Source organism: Puma concolor, chromosome A2 (assembly GCF_028749965.1).
Source record: "Puma concolor isolate L17-30 chromosome A2, mPumCon1.1.hap2, whole genome shotgun sequence".
NCBI classification, from domain to species: domain Eukaryota; kingdom Metazoa; phylum Chordata; class Mammalia; order Carnivora; family Felidae; genus Puma; species Puma concolor.
The window spans coordinates 62,236,832-62,260,480 of NC_141668.1; the positions used below are offsets into that span (position 1 = coordinate 62,236,832).

General features: G+C 37.8%; 1 protein-coding gene and 1 non-coding gene across 12 annotated transcripts in view; both read left to right on the forward strand.

Annotated features, from left to right (window-relative positions):
- The window catches only part of DGKB (diacylglycerol kinase beta), a 792,867-nt gene that overhangs the window by 59,797 nt on the left and 709,421 nt on the right, over positions 1-23,649 (forward strand). For 3 of the 11 annotated variants that reach the window (XM_025929941.2, XM_025929945.2, XM_025929947.2), the window contains exon 1: positions 3,895-4,238. The exons of 1 other annotated variant lie outside the window; for it this stretch is intronic. The gene's annotated coding sequence lies outside the window, so the exon portion shown is untranslated. Of the gene's footprint in view, positions 1-3,893; positions 4,239-4,394; positions 4,772-23,649 lie in introns of those variants that run through there. 7 more of the 11 variants (XM_025929946.2, XM_086695100.1, XM_086695109.1 and 4 more) reach the window with 5 other exon arrangements.
- On the forward strand, positions 14,626-14,752 carry LOC112867094 (small nucleolar RNA SNORA57). The gene has a single exon (XR_003224159.1). It is a non-coding gene; the product is annotated as a small nucleolar RNA SNORA57 (small nucleolar RNA).

Sequence of the window (23,649 nt, forward strand, 5' to 3'; positions counted from 1 at the left end):
AACACATATACATAGCTGTGTAACAACTTATTTTTTTTTTCTTTCTCCTCTTCCTCCTCCTCCTTCCCTTCATCTTCTTTTGCATAAGCTTGTACTTTTTATAGATTTTTTTTGTAAGTTTTTATTTAAATTCCAGTTAGTGACCATACAATGTAATATTAGTTTCAGGTGTAGAATTTAGAGATTCAACACTTCCATGCCACACCTAATGCTCATCACAAAAAGTGCCCTCCTTAATCCCCATCACCTATTTAACCCATCTGCCCACCCACCTCTCCTTTGTTAACCATCAGTTTGTTCTCTATACTTTAGAGCCTGTTTCTTAGCTATCCTCTCTTCCCACCCCCTGCCCATGTTCATTTGTTTTGTTTCTTAAATTCCACATATGAGTGAAATCATATGGTATTTGTTTTTCTCTGACTGACTTATTTCACTTAGCATATATATATATATATATATATTATTATTATGGTATTTTATATAGATAGATAGATCTGGAGTACATTATTGCTAAATGAAATAAGCCAGACAGAGAAAAACAAATACTGTATAGCTTCACTTAAATGTGGAATAAAAAAAATTTGAACTTATAATGGAGAACCAGAATGGCTGTCGCCATGGACTAAGGAGTGTGTGCGTGTGGGGGTGTGTGTGCGCACGCGTATATGTGTGAACATTTGGGCTCTTTCCATAATTTGGCTATTGTTGATAATGCTGCTATAATCATCAGGGTACATGTATCCCTTTGAATTAGTAATTGTGTATCGTTTCCATAAATACCTGTAGTACATTTGCTGGGTGATAGGATAGTCCTATTTTTAGCTTTTTAAGGAATTTCCCTACTGTTTTCCCGAGTGGCTGCACCAGTTTGCATTCCTACTACCAGTGTAAGAGGTTTCCAGTTTGTACACATCCTTGCCAATACCTATTGTTTCCTGTGAACGACCTATTTTCTCAAACATCTAGCCAAGTACCCACTAAACTAGCTACAGATTTGGAAGTAGAAGTGGGAGAAACCATGCATTTCTTAGGGATGAATAGGTCTTGATGTTACTGGTTTGCAAAATTCTTAGAAAATGAGATTTTAGGGAATTAATGTTGATTGAATTCATATAGTAGAAAAACATTTTGGGAAAGTATTAGGGGCATTTATTATGAAGTTTTGTACAGTCTATGAGATACTTTTTAGCAGTAAAGACTGGAAGAATTTAAACATCCTTATTCCGACTTCACCTATCTTCCCAATATCTTGCATCCAGAAATTAATTTATTTATTCATTCACTCATTTGTTAGAGAACTACTTACTGTACACATAGTACATTCTAAGCACATTGCTTGATGCTAGAGGCATAGGAAGGAACCAAACAGCCACGGCTTCTGCCACTGCAAAGCTTGCCATCTTTGGGTTTTTCTACAGCAAACACATATTTAGTTTGGGAATTACAGAATCTAGTTTGGGAATGCATGTTTTTTTTTTTTTTATTGTCTATTTATTTTTGAGAGACAGACACAGAGAGAGCTTGGGCACATGTGCACAAGTGGGGGAGGGGCAGAGAGAGAGGGAGACACAGAATTCAAAGCGGGCTCCAGGCTCTGAGCTACCAGTTCAGAGCCAGTCATGGGGCTAGAACCCCTGAACCATGAGATCATGACCTGAGCCTAAGTCAGACACTCAACCAACTGAGACACCCAGGTGCACCAGACATACATGTTTTGATAATAAAGAGGTTTAGTTGGCAATTAAGATATTATTTATTCCTATAAACCCATAAGTTGTTGGGTTTGTTGATTGATGGAAATTTATAGAACAAGTTTATTTCTCTGCCACTGTGTTTCTGAGATTCATTAATTACACAATGATTCTTATGAATTTCTAAAATCCACTGACAGATCTATGGATAAATTTGATCTTCTATATCAAATATATTTCTAAGTAGGGTGGACAACCTTTGCCTACCTCCTTACATTACATTAAATATAGGTTTGAATGTGAAGCTACTCTGGATTATTTTTTAAGTTTTTTTTTAAATGTTTATTTTTGAGAGAGAGAGAGAGAGAGAGAGCAGGAGAGGGGCATAGAGAGAGTGAGACAGAAAATATGAAGTGGTATCCAGGCTCTCAGCTGTCAGCACAGAGCCCAAAGTTGTGCTTGAACCCACAAGCTGCGAGATCATGACATGAGCCAAAGTCAGACGCTTAACCGACTGAGCCATCCAGGCGCCCCTGGATTTTTAATAATGGTGACATATAAACAGAAATTGAAGAGGCAAAATTATGTGACTATTTGACCTTAAGTTTTATTAGGATTTTAACATTTAAATAATTCTATATACTCTTTGAATTTAGTACACTGTATGACTTTTAAAACAAAATATTAATCTATGTATTTTCTATAATAATGGTCATAAGGTTGGTTTTGGTAAATTGATAATTATTGGACAATTGATAAATGCTTTGCACATGAACTGGTCTTTGTTTCGCTGAAAGCAGTGATTTTCTAATAGAAACAGATCAGGAAAAGATGTATTACTTAATCCTTTTGGGTTCTTTTCCTCCTTTTGGATCTTCTGTTGTATTTCTGTTACACTTCCTTCTTTTTGTATTAACATCCTCCAAATTAACCCTGATTACATAAGCCCTAGCAAGTGAGAAACTGTATGGCAAATATGAAAATTGCTCAGAGCAGAGCAGAAATAATTAATGGTGTGCATTACAAATAAAATTAAAAAGGAATTAAGTTTATTTTTAGCTTAGACAACTAAATGCTGAGAGTGGCTTAATACCACCACCAATTGGGGTGCCTGAGTGGCTCAATTAGTTAACTATCCAACTCTCTTGATTTCAGCCCAGATGATGATCTCATGGTTCCTGAGATCAAGCCCTGCATAGGGCTTTGTGCTGACAGCACAGAGCCTCCTTTGGATTCTGTGTCTGTCTGTTTCTCTGTCTCCCTCTCCCCCTCCCCTACTCATTCTCTCTCTCTCTCTTTCTCAAAATAAATAAATAAACAAACAAACAAACAAACAAATAAATAAATAAATAAAATACTATCAATTAACTGGTGTGTGTGTGTGTGTGTGTGTGTGTGTGTGTGTGTGCGCGTGTATGCATGTGTGTCTATTTAGGAGGGGTTGTTCATTGTTACTCAGACTCTTACAGAGCAAGAACATGAAGACAAACTTGCTAGAGCAAATTAAGTTAGTTATTAAGAAGTATTCTTGTCTTTGGGGGTTTTGAGAACTTCCTTAACTTCTGAGTTCAGCTCAGCTTCACCTTATGTGAGAATAAGCTGGAGATAAATCAGGACAGAGAATGAGAAACCAGTAAGGAGGGAAGGAGGAGTCCACAGACAGCAGTCACCCGTAGGTTTTCATCAGAATTTCTAGCTGACAGAAATAGTAATGCATTGAAATCACAGTGGATACTATGTACAGAAGACAGAGCCACCAAGGGATGTGTGTATATCAAGGTAGCCTGCACTTAAGGTAAACACGCTCCTTAGTTGATTTTGCCCACATTTTTTTTTTATAAGATAGAGATGATTTGTACACAGGCTTACATTTGTATTACTCCAACGCATTATTTTACACACATGACTCAAAATTATCCTTTTACCTGTGACCTGACCGATTACATACACAGTTTCCCTTCTAATATTCACCTGCTTTTCCCCTTGCCTTCCTAGTTTGTCGTCATCCATCCTCCAGTCACCTGCTCCCAGGCTGGAATGCAGAAATAGAGTGTGTGCAGCTGTTAGAATTGCTAGAAGTGGGTTAGCAAGTGGTTGATGAACAATGACCCATCAAGGACTGTAGTTAGCAGAAGGGTGATGGGGAGACAGGTATCAAGTTTCCTGTTGAAGGGGAAATGTATCCTGAATGGTAGTAATTGCGGTGAATCAAGCCTAATGTCTCAGCCGCAGCCACTCATACCTGCACAGTCTCCACCCTCCTCTTATAACTGGTCCAGCAGTTAAATAGCTATAAAGCACTGTCTCTTTCTGTCTCATTCTCCCTGAGCTCCAACAGCAATAGTAGCAACAGCAGCTGTGGAAGCGGCAGCTAGAGATAGGCAGGGCTGTTGCTCGCTGCCGCGCAGATTGCCTCCTCCTTACCACACACGCGCGCGCACACACACACAGACACACACGCACTGCACGGATTCCCAACATCACCGCGTCTTGATAGAAATGAAGGACTCAGAGAGATGAAACAAGAGCATGAATCATGGACAACAGGTATTTCAAGCTCTGACAAATCCCGTTTCCCTCGCATGCCCCTTGGTATGGCTACCAAAATAACCGTTGGCGATGCCGGGCTTAACCGGGAGCTTGGAGGTGGCCGCGCATGGGAGGGGAAGCGGGAGTGCGAGGTGGGGAAGCGGGATGCCAAAGATGACTTTCAGGCTCCGGAAAGCCACATCGTTCAGCCTCCGCTGTTTGGGAGTTGCAAATTGTCAGGGACTGGTGGGCTGCAGGCCGCCTGTGTGTTGTGGACTGGGAGTCGATGTCCATCTCTCCGACACTAGTTAGAATGGGCCGCGCGTTGTGCAAGGGGGTGGAAGTGGAGGGGAGGAGAGGCTGCGAGCGGAGTTCTTGAAGCTCCACTCCTCTGGGGGAAGCCGAGCCGAGAGGCAGCCTTCTTCCCGAGCGGAGAGCGTGCGAGCTGGAAGCGATCCCGAGGGCTGGCCGGTCCAGGCGCAGGTCCTCTCCGGAAAAGCAGTTGCCCTCGCTTGGGAGATGCGCCCAGCCTTCGCCTGCATCACACTGCAGTAAGTTAAACTCGACACGGTTGGCAGTTTGAGTGGCTTCTGGGTTTGTGCTGCGGGGGGAAGGGAAGCTGAGAAGAAATGGCGAGGAAAGTTAGAAAAGCATAGCTCTGATTCTCCTTGAGATGTTAAATCCGTTGGTCTCTCCGACTCCCGTCCTAGTTACGCTATAGTTGGTGTACTTGCTCGGCTATTTGCTGAAGGCTGTGGCTTTTTGGCGAGGTATGCATAAAGCGCTCAGTCCTTTGGGATTTTAGGCAACAAAACTGGTAAATGCGTCCTACATTTCGTTACCAGCGCGTGCTCCCGAAAGTTACCAATGGATGGCAGTTTGCCTTTGCAAAAGAAAATTCGTGAAGAGGCCAACTTGCACTTACAAATGCTCAGCTAATTGCTACAAATTTATTCCAGGCTCCTTCCTAATCTGCAAAATAAAGAAGCAATCCAGCAAACAAAATGAAGGGAAGGTCTTTGATTTACTTGGTTGAGTTAAAATGTGAAGTAGGGCTCTAGATACCTGCCAGGCAACAACAGCCTAGGCGACTCTGATGATACGATAAACATGCAAATACTCTTGAGTGGATGGAAGTGCTGGATTCCCCCAGTTTCTTACTCCTGCAGTCAGCACCTCCACTTGCTAAGCAGTCCCTTCCTTGTGATTTCAAAGTGGTGGTTTTTACACAGATGGCTTTATACTCAGAACCAAGCAGCATTGTGGTCCCTGGCAAAATAAAATGAAGGCGAAAAAACTTTCGCAAAAGTACTTCAACTGGTTGCTCAAATTACAGATAACAAACTCTTAAAAGGAGGTAAAAACAGGTCAGTGACACAGCCAGCCCATTGTAAAGCAAATGACCAAATAAATGTGAATTCAGGCAGAATACTAAAGGTCTTTTTTAGAGAGAAGCCAGGAATAATTAATCTGGGAATGTTGGTGTATTTCTAACCAGTCCCTCTTTTACACTCACCAGAATTTTATAATGAAGAAAAAAAAGAAGAAACAACATGTTTCACAAAAAAAACTATTAGACTTAGTTACAGAATCACTGGAAAAAATTATTCTATTACTATAGTTTTCTCCAAGAAAGATTAATGAAAAAACAGAGGTTACCCAAAACGGAATCCAGGATTTTAAGCTGGATTGTCTCATGTGCTGTCATAAATTCTTTAGGATAAAGAGGTGTCAAAACTTATGAAACAACTATTGTGAAATGCAAAATAATTCTAAAACTCTCCATCATTAGAAAGGAGAAACTAAGGATCACTCTTATCCAGTTATTTCAGTTTTTAATTGTGTTAAACTCCTCAAATCCACCTAATCTTCATTATCTTTTTAAGAAATAAAACATATCCTGAATGTAATTTGATTTACTTCACCTACTCATCCTAAGGATCTCCATATAATGTTCTTGTCATTATGGAAATACCCAGTTAGTTACAGGTAACCTGTTCCATATACACATATTTCTTGGTGCAAAACTCTACATATGACTTTGTAAATCACTGAGTAAAATATCATCCAGAGGACATATTGTGATAGTGCATGCATGAGGGTGGTTAAAAATTTTAGACAGCAACAAAAAGGAAAAGGAAGCATCTATACAAAGACTCAAAGAATATGGTTGGAGCCAGTTTGTAAGCAACTCTAGAATAGATCGTTACCTGTATCTCAAGTATTGGCTAAAGACCAGAAAAATCAGGCTGAGAGCCTGAATGGAATCACTAGGAGTTGTAGTTGAATAGGGATTTGTGAGACTATATTTAAAGATAGAAACGTAGGTGGGTGGAGTTGAGTTTGGGGAATACATTTGCTTCATATTTTGGTTGTCCTCATGATAAACCTCAGGTTACACCTCATGGTATGTCCGAGGTGAAGATTTTCAAAACTGTTTTTGAAATCAATTATTTTAAGGTTTAAATCATTAGTAAGTTTTGCTGGGAAAAGCATCTGAACTAAGCATGTACCCTATGACTCATGCTTTCCTTGAACACTATTGGAAGAAGGAAGAGTTGTAGCCAGACAAGCCAAAGATAACTGCTGGTCCCCGCTAATAATGACTATGATGTTGATGTATAGGCTTGAAATGACGTTAAGAATATCCTTTCCTGGATGCTTCTCCTCCTGGCTGGCCTCAGGAACAGAACTTTACTTATGCATGCATCATACTGTTGTAATATTATCTTAAGGGTAATACTTCTAGCCTAGGAGCATCTGCCTGGAGGAAGATCTAGGCAAGAATTTAAAGAAGGGTCTTCCTGTTGCTCCTTTCCCATTCATGACATTTTCTCTCTCTTTTAAAAAGCCAACACAAAAATCAGACCTCAAGTAAGAATCTTATGGCTTTGTTCACCTTTAGGTATTGATTGTGAAATAGATTCAAGCTCTTAATAGTTCTTTCATTTATGGGATAACAGCTACATTTTCTCCCATTTATCAGAAACTTAATCTCAGAGTAAATAAGCAAATTGCCTAAAGCAGTATATTCAGTAACTGGTGGGCTAGGATTAATCACTTTGCCACTTTGTTTTATTTAAATGGTACTCTACCATATCCTAGTGGAATGAGCTTGTTGTTCTATCGTTGAAGAATGTTGAGAGTGCTTAAGAAATCATCAGGAGAGAACTCCCTCCTGTACCGATAACCAAGATTGGATCCACTCAATTTAGAATCTGAATTGACCCCAAATCCAAACTTAGCAGAATCAATGATTCCAAGTGAAGTGTCCTACTATGGTTTCATGAACCATGGGAATGAAGCTGGAAATATCTTTTCCAGGAAGGAAAATGATGGAGTTAATTAGGAGGGAAAGAAGTTGGAAAGCCCCAAAACCAAGAGGGATAAAAGGAAACTAAGGGGAGATTGGCTTATCATGGTGGGAGACTGGTATGAGAACATGTCCAGAGACTGTGTCCTGAGGGATGTTAAAAAACAAACTCTTTGGATGGTATGTGGGGTAGATAGATAAAGCACAGATTTAAAACAATTCTTTAAGTATTTATAAGGTCTGATTATAAAAATTAGATTAGGTTTGTCTTCAGATAATGTCCTTTACACATTTTTTAAAGAGTAAAAGTGATGATTCAAAGGAAAGTGGGGGAGAAAGGCCTGCTGATGACTGAAGAGGTAAAACAGTGGTGTGGAAATCTCACTGGTTTTTGCATAAGCACTTTCTGAAAATTTGCCAGGAAATGAAAGGCCATCTTTAACTGGTGAGGATAAAAAGAAAATGGTTCTTTTAGGTAAAATCTGAAGTGTTAAGGAGAATAACGTGATTACTGTCGCTTGTCTTCTTAACACAGAAGACAAACACTAACAAGGAAAGAAATGAAAATGTTGTGGGCATAATGCCAAACAATATTTTAAGATTGGTCTTTCTCAGCATGCTAAATTTAAACAGCTGAAATTCTTTTTTAAGTATTATCTGAGTCAACAATTTGAAATGAAGGATTTGCCTTTTAACAGAGAATCTGTATTGCATTGGAAGTTTGAAACAGTGTCCTTGAGTCAGTTACTTCTAATTGGCAATTGGCCAATCACTACAGATCAAGGAGCACCAAAAATAATACCTTCAAAATGAGAGTAAAAATACATATGCTGCAAAAGGAAAGTTGATGAACTTTGATGGAGCTTTGCAAATACATTTACATTATTAGCCCTGATTCTTTGTTTTGTGTCTTGTCACTTGTGACACTGCAAATCAAGGTTAGAAATAGAGTTCCTGTCAAGAGTTGATTTTTGGATGTGGTGCTTTGGCTCTTCTCCCCTTATGGTTTAAAAATAATGACAGGAACACTTACTGAGTGCTTACTACATACCATTTGCTTGTATGAACATCTTGCACATTTAATCTTGACAGTGTTACTCTTGTAGGATAATCCCATTATCGTCTGCATTCCCATTTTATAAAAGAGCACAGTGAGGCACAATAGGGTTAAGTGACTTACCCACAGTTAGAAATTAATAGTTACAGAGCTGGTGTATGAACGGGAAGTCTTGTTCTACAGTCTTTGCCTTTAACCCAAAGGCTACAAGTCTACTCTTAACTCTTACTGGCTTTTTATAACCCTTTACAGTTCATGCTATTTGTTTACCTCTTTCATCTCTGGTTACACCTGTCTCTGTCTGTAATTTCTTTCTTGACACGCAGATCCTTCTGTCCTTATTCCATTAGTGTTTTACCTTAGGATACATCTTTAAGCTTCTGCTGTAGCATCATGACCTTTCAGGATTCTATTTGGATTCCACCACTGGCCTAACTGTCCTTTTCTGTTGTTCCACTGAAACTTGTGCTTACCTTTATTATTGGATATGCCACTGAGGGTTGAAATAATCTATTTTCTAAATTGAGGAAGGAAATTAAGCTTTATTTATCTTTGGAACATTAGTGCTGAGTGTTATGTCTAATACAAAAGTATTAGTAAATTAGTAAAAAGTAAATCAAAAACCATTGAATTCAAAGCTCTAATTCAATTCCCTGAAGGGATAGGTAGTTCCAATTCCAGTCTTTATCCCTGCAAAGTCTAGAAAATAATGTTTCAAATGCAAGTTACCACCTCTGAGCCAGATAGTATATTTTAATTAGTTGAACTCGTAATTAGTATGAAATTACTCAAAAGATATTTGCCACCCTCTGTGGTATTATATATTTAGAATATAGGAGACAATATTTTGGAAGGTGACAGATGGCATATTCCAAATTGCAATATTGAAATTTACAATGATAACTAATTTCTGGTACTAATGTATCTGGGGGTGGGGGGTATTAGAATAAATGGTTCAGCAAATTGTTTTGCCGATAGAATGAAGTTGTGAGACGGCTCTTTTAAAAAATTGTTTCTTGAACTCATTTTCTTTGAGGAAAAGTCCTGAGAAGATTTTGATTTAGTCATAGCTGATAAATATTGAGTCATATCTGTGAGCAGATGTTAGAACCTTGACTATCACTAGAGAAAAATGAAAAAAAAAAAAAAAAAGATAGTAGTGGGAAAATCAGTCCCCACTCTCCCTCCCCCAAAGAAGTATTTTCAGTTTATGGGATAAGTTGGATTTTACTTATTAATGATTTGTAAATTTCTATCATTAAGTATTAAAACAACATAATGATGTGAACTGAATGGACATTGCCTAGGGCTGTCCAAATATGGCATTTTCATTAAAAATATCATCTTAGGTCAAATAATTCTATTTTACTCTCCAAACCACACAAATCAGTTGTCAAATAAGAGTTATAACCAGAAGAAGAACAGATGTGATGAGATGTGTGGTAGGTATTTAAGATCCCTTTGGAGTTTCATCAACAAAGTTATCTCAGGATGAGATTACCTCAGTGAAATAGCTAGACCTTCCTTTATATTTGTTTTTTCTTTACAGAGTCTTGACTTATATCATATTTTGATTATTCATGATGATGGAATTGTGGTTTAAGGTGTGGGGAAATCGACTCCATGTAAAATTTCTCGGTATGCAAAGATGCCCATTTGAATTTCATTATTTCCTTCTTAGGCACTGTGATACAGGGGTTAACACTTACTCTTTGCATTCAAATTGCATGGCCTCAAATCTTTACTATGTGGATGACCTTGAGCAAGTAACTTAAAATCTCTGGTTTAGATTTCTCTTTGTAAAATAGGGGTAATGAAAATGATATCCACTTTATTGAATTGAATTATTGAATTAATCCTGTGTGTAAGAGGCTTAGAACAGAAGGAACATAATAAGTACTCAAAAATATTAGCTATTTGTTACTTCCTATTTACTTAGGATGTTGTCTCAGGTAAAAAGTAAAGTACTAATAGCAAAGAAAATGTTCTAAATAAAATGTAAATCTAAAAACTGTTTCCATTTTAGTTTTATATTAATAAAATATTTATGAAACTCATAAAATCTATTAAACGTTATAGTAAACAGCCTCTCATTAGGGTCATCTTTACTTAGTATTTTGCCCAAAAGGTTTTTATTGAATTAGAGAAAAAAAAAATGGCAACTGGTCACAAAGATAAATTAGATAGCACATGTAAATACTGCCAGGAGAGTGGCGGGCACACAATCAACCCCTAGAAATTTGAATTCTTAGGGTGCTTGGGTGGCTCAGTTGGTTGGGCGGCTGACTCTGGGTTTTGACTCAGGTCAGGATCTCATAGTTCCTGGGTTTGAATCCCACAGTGATCTTCATGCTGATGTTATGGAGCATGTTTGGGATTCTTTCTCTCCCCTTTCTCTACCCCTCCCTAGCTCAAGTTCATATTCTCTTTCAAAGGAAGAAACTTTAAAAAATTTAAAAACAAAGAAATTGTAGTTCTCTTCCCTTTAGCTAGAACCATGATGAGAGGCCTTTCACTTTTCTTCCTCCACCATTCTTAAAAGGCAGTCACAGCTATCATCCATTTAATATGCAAACCGATGCTCTCTTTTCATCCTTACCAACTATTCTATTTGTACCTATGCAGACTGGGAAAATTTCCTCTTGTGTGAGCAAATCTATTATTACATAAATGGACTCCTTTTGAATTATATGAACTGGAAAGGAGGAAGAAATAGAGGTGCTATGGAAGAGCGTTACAGGATCCTTGACCTGAAAACAGAACTTCAAACACATAAGATGAGTTTGTATTTTATTCAGCAACTTGTTTTGCTGAGACAGAGAATGTGAGGAAATGTTTTTTCCTGGGCTTTTGACCAAGGAATCCCTTCACTGGTTCCTTCATGAGAAGAAAGAAAGACTGGGGAATTCTCGCTTGCCTGCCTTTCATAACATTGTATTTTAGGGATTGTAAGTAACACACAGCTACCTCTGGGAAATTTTAAGGTTCATATAAATAAACACTGTTACTAAAACTATTACCTTAAGAAACAGAACTACTAACAACAGGATCCTGTGTTTTATTGTATTTCATACTTTTTTTTTAAGTTTATTCTTTTATTTATTTTGAGAAAGAGAGAGAGCACATGAGCAGGGGGAGGGCAGGGAATGAGGAGAGAGAGAGAGAGAGAGAGAGAGAGAGAGAGAGAGAGAGAGAGAGAATCCCAAGCAGGCTCTGCACAATCAGTGCAGAGCCTGACACGGGGTTTGAACAAACAAATTGTGAGATCATGACCTGAGCTGAAATCAACAGTTGGACATTTCACCAACTGAACCACCCAGGTGCCCTTATTTTATTTCATTCTTTAGTCATTGATGGGCTACTCTGTCAAGCAATATGCCAGCCTCAGGGAAGGAAGAATAAAATAAGGGACAAGTTCCTACAGTACTGAAGGTACTACAGTGAAAGAGAAAGACACAAGCCAATATAATAAACAAGGAAGCAAATACATGATTTATTGTTGTTATTGTTTTATTAAGTGCTATGAAAGAAAGAGTTGAAATAGAGAAGAACAGAGGTCCACTTTACTGAGGAACAAACTGGTTTCAAGATTTATAAGAACCATTTCCACACATCTCCCCCCATTATCATTTTTGTCATGATAGAACAAGTTTCTGGTGTTGACAGTGATGAGAGGAGGGTTATGCACGTGAAGTAATCCTAAAACTAAGACTGATGAACTCATGGTGAATCAGAATTTTAGAATTATTGAGCAAAACATTTTCATTCAGTCAGAAACATGACTCCCACATTGCTTTTCCCTTTCCCTTTATATTACAGGATTTTTCAGCTTGTGGCAGCTTTTAAGGATTAGAAAAACGTGAGTCCTTAATGTTGCTTAGTAACTTGTATTGCCTGTCATTTTGGGCTGCACATAAACAACTTGTAACTTCCCCACACTTGTCCCAAATTACTAGAATTGAGAAAGAGCACACAAGCTGATGAGTCACTTTGCTATCCTGTTGTTCTTAATAAGAGTTCTGGTTACCAAGATGGGTGCTTTATCGTTACATAATCTTATTTGCCACCCCATATGTCAGAACTTTCTATTTGGCAAATAGAGTTTCCTTCCCTGTCACACACTGAAAACAGTATAGCATAAAAACCATTCACGGTGGTACTATTGTTGTGTTTGGGTTCCTGGTTTTCAATGTACTGTAAACTCTATCAGAAAACATACTGTGAAGGTGAAGTGGTACAGGGTTTTCACCTTCATGTGGAAATTACATTTTGGAGACATGGATGCTTCTGTCATTTAAGTTACTTGCATAACTGCTTGCTGGTATGTTTAGTATTCAGGTAACTATATTATCTTGGTAAGAACACTTTCAAAGCAAAGCAAAAGAAAACAATGATTTCACTGTGGCTATAATATTGCTATTCTTTATGGTTGGACAGTGTTTTTTAATTCTTAAAATTAAATTCTTTTATAAATTCTTTTATAAAAAAGAAAACAACAAGGTTCTGTTAGATTTGGTGTATATATCAGTAGTAGGGAATACTATACTGATCAAAATTTCTTCTCCACTATGAACTGTCAAAGCTGTATCAAAGGAATTAGCCCTTACCTTTGGGGAGAATCCTAGATAAAGAGAATGTGCATAATTTCTGTTTTTTTAACATCTGTTTTGCTGATCCTAATAAGTTAAAATCCAAATCCAAACTATGTTAAGACAAAAGGGAAAATTGTTTGGGGAATGCTAGTATGTGTGTTAAAAGAAGAAAAGGGCAAGAAAGCTTTCCTTATCCAAACATTAAACAAAATTAAATAGTTTTCTATTTTAAGGACTTCTTATAGTTTGTCAGATGCAAGTGTGTGTTGGAATCTCTAGAAGTGGGATTTAGTACAAATTTCCCCGACTTTATTTAATCCCAGAATCCTTTCTTTTGGGAATATCTATTAATATCTCTTTGAAAACCCCAGAGAACAATTTATTGGTCTATTGGCACTCATTTGTTCATATAAATTTTTTTGAGCATCTCTCATACATCAGAGTAGAAAGTTCTGAGAAGAAATTTATGAATAGAACCTGGTCCTGTCATTAAGTGGCTCCTAACTTGGGGCTTAGAGGAAGACACATGAATATAGAAATTATAACACCATGGATTCTGGGCAATGATAGAAGATAGATGGGCGGGAAGTACATAGTAGGCTATAGTATAGGTAGATGAGAGTATATAGTAGATGAGAGTAAGATAATAAGTAATTCATTGTAGATAACTTAGAATTTGAGTTGGATCTTGAGAAAAAGTAGGAGTTTTTTCAAAACAAGGACAAAAAAACAAAACACAAAGTTATGTCTAGAGATCGTTATTCCTTTGCTCTGATGTGGAAACCAGTACTCTTTTCACTCATCCAAGCATAACTCCTGAGTGAATAGTGGCTACATAAATTAAGAGATACGAGCAGCAAACTGGGAAAAAGATATATAAATTTGGTGATACAGATAGTACTTGATTCCTTTGAAGTAGATAAGAATCCCTGGGAAAAGAATGTAGAGTGATAAAAAGATAATTGTAGGTTTCTTGGTCAATTTTTAGAGTATATTGGAATACACAGGATATACAGAGTGAAAATGAATTGTCACACAGGAGAAGACCAATAGCAGGAATCTATGGTATTCCAAAGACTAGGGGAAAATATCCTATAAGAAAGACGGAATAATTATTCCTGTAGATGTTGCTGGGAGGTTGAGATGAGGAATGAAAAATATCCATTGGATTTGAACACTGGGAGATCATCGGTGATTTTAGCTAAAGATGTGTTGCCATGGTGATTGGGGTGAAACCCAGGTGAAAATGTGTTAAAGAGTGAGTAGGAGCCCAGGAAATGGAGATGGAGTGACTCATTCAAAAAGTTTGTCTGTGAAGATTTGAAAAAAAGAACTGTTTTTGCACAATAATGGAAATTTGAAGAAGCTTTTCTAAGATAGGAGTTTTTGAGCATGTTTAAATATCTATGAAAAGTCCCAGTGATCAAAAATATAAAAGTGTACTCTCCTGTTCTTGGTGGGGGTAAAGTGGGTGGTCCCCACCCCTGAAATGTATTGAGGCAGAGGAAAAGGGCTCCAACCCTTTCTGTACTATGTGTTTCAGTCCACCAGTTCAAGTGCCACAACATGGGTTCCAAAAACAAATACAAAACAAAATTTAGAAAAGTAAAGCAATGTTTGATGGATACCTAAATATGTGAAATTGAATAGGTTTTAAGACATGGAGTATGAGTTGACTTTGACTAGCAGTTAACACCTTCTATAGAGAAAGAGGGAAGGAGGGAGAGAAAGGAACAATCTGAATAGGTGTATAGGCTTTGTAGTGTTAAATTGAGGATATTTTTGGAATTTAAACTTTCTTGATAGAAATCTGAACAAAGTGAAGAAAGTTTGAAGTTTTTGAACAAGGTTGGAGGAGTTACTGACTGAGACATTTGCTAGGATCTGGGTGATATTGGAGGAAGGGGCATTTGAGTAGGTGGTCCTGACTTTACAATGATGGCATTTTATGTCAGTATGTGATTCTTTTCAACAGCTGGGAAGTGTGATGTTAAAAAATATAGAGCTCATCCAAGATGTGTTGTTTTATTTCATTTTGTCTTTTATATTGTCATCGCCTACTCTCTCAGTATCATCTATCATCTTCTTTAGTACTTCTTCAGATTTAGAAATTTGGATCACAATTTTCCTTTTTCTTACCTCCTGTTAGCATTATGATTGATTTTTTTAATTTTTTTAAGTTTATTTATTTATTTTGAGAGAGAGAGAGAGAGAGAGAGAGAGCGAGCGAGCATGCACCCACTGGGGAGGGGCTGAGAGTAGAGACAGAATCCCAAGCAGGCTCTACGCCATCAACACAGAGCCTGGTGCGGGACTTGAAACCACACACTGTAAGATCATGACCTGAGCTGAGATCAAGAGTTAGATGCTTAACCAACTGCACCACCCAGGCACCCTGCATTATGATTGATTAAATTATATGGGTTGACAAGTCAATTAATAGCCTGTAGAAATTTTTAACCAAATTACCTTCATTGGTATTCTGCTCCCTTCCACGTTAACCATTGGCCAATGACTCTATTCTGAAATCTTGATATTATCTGGAACTTTTCATCTTTAAAATCATCAATCACAGAGCAGTAATCTTCTTGTTCTGTCCACCTCCCAGCAATCTCCAGCACCTTGACACACCTTGTTTTCTTCATGACTGTTTTCTTACTCACTTCTCCTTACCATGCAGCCAAGACCTGGTATACAACTTAAAGAATTCCTTTGCCCAAATCTTTTCTTTGTACTCTTTTCCTTCCACTTCACATCTGGCAAAATCCTTGCCCTTTCTCAATTGAGCAGTTTCACTTTGCTTTTTCACTTGGGGTATTGAATGCTATCAGAAATCACAAAACTGTGAAAACTGGTGTCATAATAAATTTGTGATCTCCCATCTCGGTCTGACCCCAGGAATACTTCTAAGTGCCCATGTTTTATTTACCTTTCCATTCTCTGCAACAGATATGTACTTGGTAATTCCTTAAGAAAAGACTTACATGTTATTACCCTCTTCCTCTTTGTGCTGTTTACTTTTATTTTTGGTATTGATATTTAAACATTTTTTAAAATTTTAGATTTTAATTAAAAATTATCAATTTCCATAAATAAATCAACCTTCCTCCCCACTGTCTCCACCAACCCCCTGTACCCTAGCTTTTAGATAGTTTCATAATTTGTCCCCTCTTTATCCTTGCAAGAATATATATTGCCACAGTATTCTCTTCCAATCCAATGTTTCTTTGACATTAAGCTGCTTAAAATATCCTTTCTGTCAGTGCTCCTTTCCTACCTTACTTGCACTCTCATTGTGTCTCTCATTCTTTGTCTGTGATTACAACAGTAGCTGGTACAAAACAGGTACCAAAAAAACCAAAAAACAGAAAACAAAAACAGAGTAACACTGAATAAATAAGTGAATTTTGAAAATGCCTCCTTTTTGATTGAGGGTGATGGATTGTCTCATAAAGCATTTCCCTCAGTCAACAATGTTTTTATCTTTCAGTTTACTCTGTTAGAAGGCTAAGCGACCATCTCTGTTCTCTGACATATACTGTCCATTTTTCTGTAAAGTTTTTTTTTTTTTTTTTTATTCTAATCAAGTGCTTGTCTTCTATCACGTTTTCCCCTTGGTAAGTAGTAGTAATAAATACATTTGCTTATTCCGGAAGTAATATTCAATCATGTTATTCTGTTTTGAGAGAATAAGATTATTCTTAATTTGACCAAATTCAGTAATTGGCACTTTATTTTACAATATTAACTGTTTACGTTAGGTTTAGGCACTTGTTTTATTTGTGACACATTTCGTGAATTGATTATCAGCATTTGATTGTCAACCTGGATGAAGTGGAAGGTTCAGAGTTATTTTCAGTATCTGACAAGAATAAACACTGAGACTTTGAGGGCTTAATGGAAGTAAACAGTAGGCTAAGAGGTCACACATGTGGAAGGAATAGAAAATAATCTAGTCTACTTTCTCCACTGCTATGTAACTTTCTCAGAGTCCCATTTAAGTGATGATGTACCAATGACAACAGAAAGAAAATACTTTCCTCAGCCACATGAAATACTTACTTAAAAAAGTGTGAATAAACACAGAAGATTTTTATCATGATTTCTGAGTGTAATTCACGAGAGGGTGGTCACTTGCTCAGTTTCTTGCTTTCCCATAGCCCTCTCTTCCCTCCATTCTTTCCACAGAATCAAATATCAACTAATAAAATGAATGAAGGCATTTTTAGGAGAGAAAACATGATTTACATCAAACCTTACTCTAAAAGTGAATTTATCCACAGCAGTATGCTAGTCTACTTTATAAGTGTGTGTTTTTCACTTACGTGTAGCTCTAGAAATTATAGAATAGGTTGGCCTTGGAATAGCTTTTGGATTTCTAATACAGTATTTATTTTCTATATAGTTTTACTTAAGCAATATAAATAAGGTTAGCTGTGACCTAAAAAAAAAAAAAAAATACTCAGTCATTTTTCTTAGAACACAGTATGGTATGTGCCCTAATTAATTTTATTTGTGGTCTAGTAAAAAGTATAACTTCAGAAGGAAATGAAAACTGTGTGAAAAGAGATGACTTTGAGGCAGGGACACTCTATTAGAGCTTATGATTGGGGAAATCCTGATAAGCTGATATATTGTAACACTTTATATGTTTGATTTTTCCCTCTTTTTTATTTATTCTAGACATTATAAAAGAGGTTAATGTATTGGTGTATGATATTTTTTCCAGGCCAAACAGGAAAAAAATTGAAAATTTAATTTTTAATTTGCAGAAATGACTTTGATAGGTCTGGTTTGAAGAAATTGGAAGTCAACTTTCCCTTTGCGTTATGTTGTCCAGATTCCATTCATTCCACACTTTTTGTTTTTGTAGATTGGAGGTGGAATTTTATGTTCTTATTTCAGGACTCTTTTCTTTGTACTTCCTGCTTGAGTGTCAAGACACTAAGTACAAAAGATTCATTGATACCTGTGAAGACTTTTTGTTTTTGTTTGTTTTTAAAAATTTTTTTTTTTAATTTTTTTTTTTTTTCAACGTTTATTTATTTTTGGGACAGAGAGAGACAGAGCATGAACGGGGGAGGGGCAGAGAGAGAGGGAGACACAGAATCGGAAACCAGCTCCAGGCTCCGAGCCATCAGCCCAGAGCCTGACGCGGGGCTCGAACTCACGGACCGCGAGATCGTGACCTGGCTGAAGTCGGACGCTTAACCGACTGCGCCACCCAGGCGCCCCTAAATTTTTTTTTTAACGTTTATTTTTTTTGGGACAGAGAGAGAGACAGAGCTTGAACGGGGGAGGGGCAGAGAGAGAGGGAGACACAGCATCGGAAACAGGCTCCAGGCTCTGAGCCATCAGCCCAGAGCCTGACGCGGGGCTCGAACTCACGGAGCGCGAGATCATGACCTAGCTGAAGTCGGCTGCTTAACCGACTGCGCCACCCAGGCGCCCCTTTGTTTGTTTTTTATGATGAGCAAAACATTGGTGGCCTTTTGCTACCCAAAGCGTGCTCATTTTCTCTTAGCTAATAGGAATTTCTGTTTCTTAAACTGAGTACTGATTTGTGAAATGAGCTTCCTCTCCCATCTACTTAGGGCATGGAGGTTTTCTAACCAGGGCTTGTGGTAGGCCATAGCCAAGCCAGTTGCACTGAAAGTTTTGTTGGTTTGATGAAGCACAAGAAATAGAGCACAGAAGTACGTATACATCTGTGGTGCAGCAAGGCTCTCACTGAAGGGAAGAGGACTGGCCCTTTCATTGTTGCTGTGGTCCCCCAACCAGATGGTTATAAAAGGCCAAATTCCTACATCTTGTACTGTGCTAACTGGGAGGATTCCTCCCTCTGCATGGGATTCTGGTAGTATTGAACTGTGGCTTTGCCTTTGTGTGGAATAAAACAAAGCCTCAGGGAGCATCTACTGACTTACATTCTTAATCTTGTGTTTATTCTTTGCAAGGATTCTTTGCCAGTATAATTGTGAATCAAAGCAAAAGCTGAACGTATTTGAGTCATGGCCCTAATTCTTGCCAATTCTAGAACCTGAACCAGCTTTTTTGTTCTTACCAGCTTAGAGTCAGTGGTGATAAAAATGGTTTTACTGGACTGGCTCATAGATTCATGGCCACTTCCTGCATAGTATCAACACTTCCTAGCTTCCACAGTTGGAGGGTGTTCCTCTTTATCCGTATATTACTTGCCAAGGTGCAATCTATGTAGTCTTATCAAATGTTTTAAAAATCATTAACTTAGAAAAATTCTAACAGGCCAGTAAATATTACAGTTACCAGCTCTTACTTGTTTTTCTTCCCAATTTCAATTTCTAAATAAAAGGGCTCAAACATTACCCTCATGTAGCTGTCCTTGAAACTTAACTTCATAGCAATGTTTTGTGTTCTAAGCAATGACCTACTCTTATAACTTTCAGATACATGGCTCCTTATTCACACAGAGGTAAAAATAAAAGGTCCAGTTCTTTTAGATTTAAGGTACCCCATGGGGAAGTAGCCTCTTTAAGGGTACACAGATAGGTATTGAATACCTAGTTGATATAATGGTGCAGAAAATTTCAACATTGGCATATGGAGTGAAGGGAACTCAGATGTTAAGAAGAGTATCTACTATATCATGTTTACCCTTAGGGCGTCTGTCTCTGTGCCTCCCACTTATTCTGTAGCAAATTATACTTTGCTATCAATGTATACCTGTACTTAAATTGGCCTTTAAATTTATTAACAATTTCCTGGTTATCAAATGCATTTACTTTTTATCAGTTTTTTTTGCTATCTTTAGCCTCTTTACAGAATTTGCCACCTTGGATAGCTTCACTCATTGTTGCAACTTTAGTCTTTGTCATTGGTAAGACTGCACTATTAGAATGTTACTTCTGTTTATTCAATGAGTTAAAAACTATTCAATGACTACCATTTACCAAGTACTTGGAAAACAATGCTAATAAAACACGTACGTAGTTTTTGTGCCTAGTGAATTTATAGTTTAGTGAGTGATTGATAATAATTTATTATTTGATTTGTAAATATATTTTGAGTACCTACCTGATGCCAGGTTCTGTTCTAGGCATTAGAAATGCAGTGTAAAAACAGTACATGGGGAAACACGTTTTCTTGGAAGAGATAGAAAGTAACAAGTACTTAATATCATTTTATATATAAGTGCCATGATGAGAAGTAAGTCCGGGCAAGAGGAAAGGAAGTGATAGAGAGTGGGTGCTATTTTTAATAATGTACTATTTTAGGGGCACCTGGGTGGCTCAGTCAGTTAAGCATCCAACTCTTGATTTCAGTCATGATCTCAAGGTCATGAGATCCAGCCCTGCACGGGGCATTAAGTTGGGCATAGAGCCTGCTTAAGATTCTCTCTCTCTCTCTCTCTCTCTCTCTGTCTTTCTCCTTCTGCCCCACCCTAGCTCTCTCTCTCTCTCTCTCAAAAAAAAAAAATGTACGATTTTAGATTTATTAAATATGTTCCATTCTTCCATGGACATATTACATTCGAAATGCCTTTAAATTATCTAATAGGTGCTGTTAAATAGGCAGTTGGGTACACGAGCCTGAAATTCAAGAAGTTATTGGAGGGGCACCTGGATGGCTCAGTTTGTTGAGTGCCAGACTCTTGATTTCGGCTCAGGTCATGATCCCAGGGTTGTGGGATCTAGCACCACCTCAGACTCTACACTGAACATTGAGCTTGCTTAATGTTCTCTCTGTGTGTGTGTGTGTGTGTGTGTGTGTGTGTGTGTGTGTGTGTGTGTCTCCCCCTATGCTCTTCTCCCCTGCTTGTCGGAGACAAAAATGTGAGATTTGTGCATAGATCTAGGACCAGGAGTGATCATGTAGGGAATCAGAGTAGAGAGAGAGGAATATACAATGATGAGCCTTGGAGAAAGTAAGAAGGAGCAGCGGGAGAAAGCCAGGAGAATTTCTCTGGATGCTCAATAAATTTGCAGTAAGAAAGAGCTGTTGAAATGTGTGGCTTGTTACTGAGAGGACAAGCAAGAGGACCAGGTAGGTTAGCCACAGGATTGGGAAAGTCAGTCTTTGTTGACCTTGAAAAGGGAAATTTCAGTTGAATGGTAGAGCACAAGTTAGACCAAAGCAGACTGAAGTGAAAATTGTTGGTTTGACATGGAGGGAAAACCAGTCAGATAACAATACCAATAAATTGGAAATTGCACCTGAAATGAATGGCCCAAATATAACAGTATCATTTGAGTTCATCAAGAGGGTTTGAAAGGCTTCATGAAGAAATGATTTTAAACTGAGGTCAGAAAGATGAGTTGGTATTAACTAGACAATAAGGCAAAAGTAAAAAAGCTTGTAAAAAGACTAATACCGCAAGGTAAGCTTGAAGACTGGAAGTTCATACAGGTTGGCGTGGGTATGTATGAGTTTAATGATGGCATGAAACTGTTTTATCCTTTTTTCAAAAATTTTTAACTTTATTTACTTTTAAAGAGAGAGAAGGAAAGAGTTCACACACATGGCATGGGGTGTGGAGGGGCAGAGAGAGGGGGAGAGAGAAATTCCCAAGCATGCTCCATGCAGTCAGTACAGAGGCCAATGTGGGGCTAGATCTCATGAACTGTGAGATCATGACCTCAGCCAAGATCAAGAGTCAGACACTTAACTGACTCAGCTACCCAGGTGCCCTAAGACTGTTTTATCTTTAACCCTAGAGCATTGGACATAATGATTAGAGGGAGATGGGGATATGTGGACAACATCATCTATCGTTTGATGAAGTTGCTCTAGCTGTACTGTGTATAGGGTATATAGGTAGGTCAGCAAGATGGAAGTTGGATAGCTCACGAACAGGCCATCTTAGTAATTAAGGTGAGTCAAAATTGTAGCTTGCATTACAGCAGTAAAGGTGTAAAAATGGAGAGAAAGAAATCTGAGTGATATTTATGAAGTGAAATTGGTAGTGCTTATAACAGTCTGGATAGGAGTGTATGAGGAAATGTAGAGAAGTCAAGCATGACCCTTAAACTTCTGGCATTCACAGTAGAGAGGCAGTATCTTGGCATTAATTAGGAGAGAATTAGAGCAGAACTCCATTGGTTTGCCATTATTTTTGTGGGCCTTAATGGATTTAGGTTATGCATGTTGGATTAGAGGGACTTGTGAGCCATTCTCACCTGCCTATTAGACTTTTCTATCTATATATCCCACTGAGTTCTCAAAAATATTAAAACTGAGTCCATCTTGATCCCTTCAAAATTTCTCTTTCCCATCAACCCAGACTCAATCATCTTGTAATGATTTTTCTTCCTAGTACCCTCTCAGTTTCCATGTCAGGAGACTCATGATCTTTCTTGACTGTTCTCTCGCGCATTTGCCCTTTTCCATTTTTACCCATACTATGCAATTTCAAACTCTTTAATTTCACTCCACTGTACTCTTAACCTGCTATGTGGTCTTTTTTTCCCCCAAATCATTCCTTGTCTGATACTTTTTTAAAAATTTTAAGCATCTATTTTCATATTTAAGATTCTGATTTTTCCCATGTCCCTACTTAAAATAATTCAGTGTCTTTCCTATTCCTTATAAATAAGCTGTAGATTGACTTTAGCTTGGAATTCAGGGAAAAAAAAAGAAATCTGTAGATTTTTCTTACCCCGACACACTGTGGAACTCAGTAATTAGAAACTGCCTGGTTTAAATCCTGAGTTTAGTACTTACTAGTTGTGTGGTTTTGGCTGAGTTAATCACAATTTTCTATTTTTCAAATGGGATTAAAAATAGACTCTCATTTACATGGTTGTTTTAAAGTCTAAATCCATTAAATTCTCTTAGCACAGTCCCTGGCACAAAGCTAGCACTCAATTAATGCAGTTTCTATTATTATTCTGTTAGCCTCCCACCAAGCCCCCTGTATGTATGCAGGCACATTTAACCACTTCGTGAGCATGCCTTTTATTTCTCTGATGTGCTGTTTTATACAACTTGCATTCTTCTGCCTAGAAGGCTTTCTCCTTCCTCTCTTGGCAGCCTTTCCCCACAACGCAATTTCTTCCTGTCTAAATTTGTTCATCTCTTCAAGTACCAGCCCTTTTCTATCCCCAGGAAACATTTCTGTCTTTCCCAGCTTGCCCTGTCCCTGGTTCTAGGTGCAGTTACCCAGTATTTTTTTTTTTTTTTTTTTTTTTTGTATTTTGACACCTATCTTACCAGCTCCTTGTATATAGTTAGGTATGTAGCTTTCTTACATCTTCTACAGGGTGGGCCTTGAGTATAGGGCCATTTTTAGGATGCTATTTGCCTAATGTCTATAGTTTTTGCAATATTAGTGAACAAAAGATTGCCAGTGTTGGTGGGCAGTTCCCTCATTTGCCTGTGAATATTCTTTTGTTTTCCTTCCCACGTAGACTGATTTTGGCTCTACTCCTCATCAAGAAACATCAAGTTACCTGTCCCAGATCTTTTCCTTAAAGACAAGACCTTTCAAGT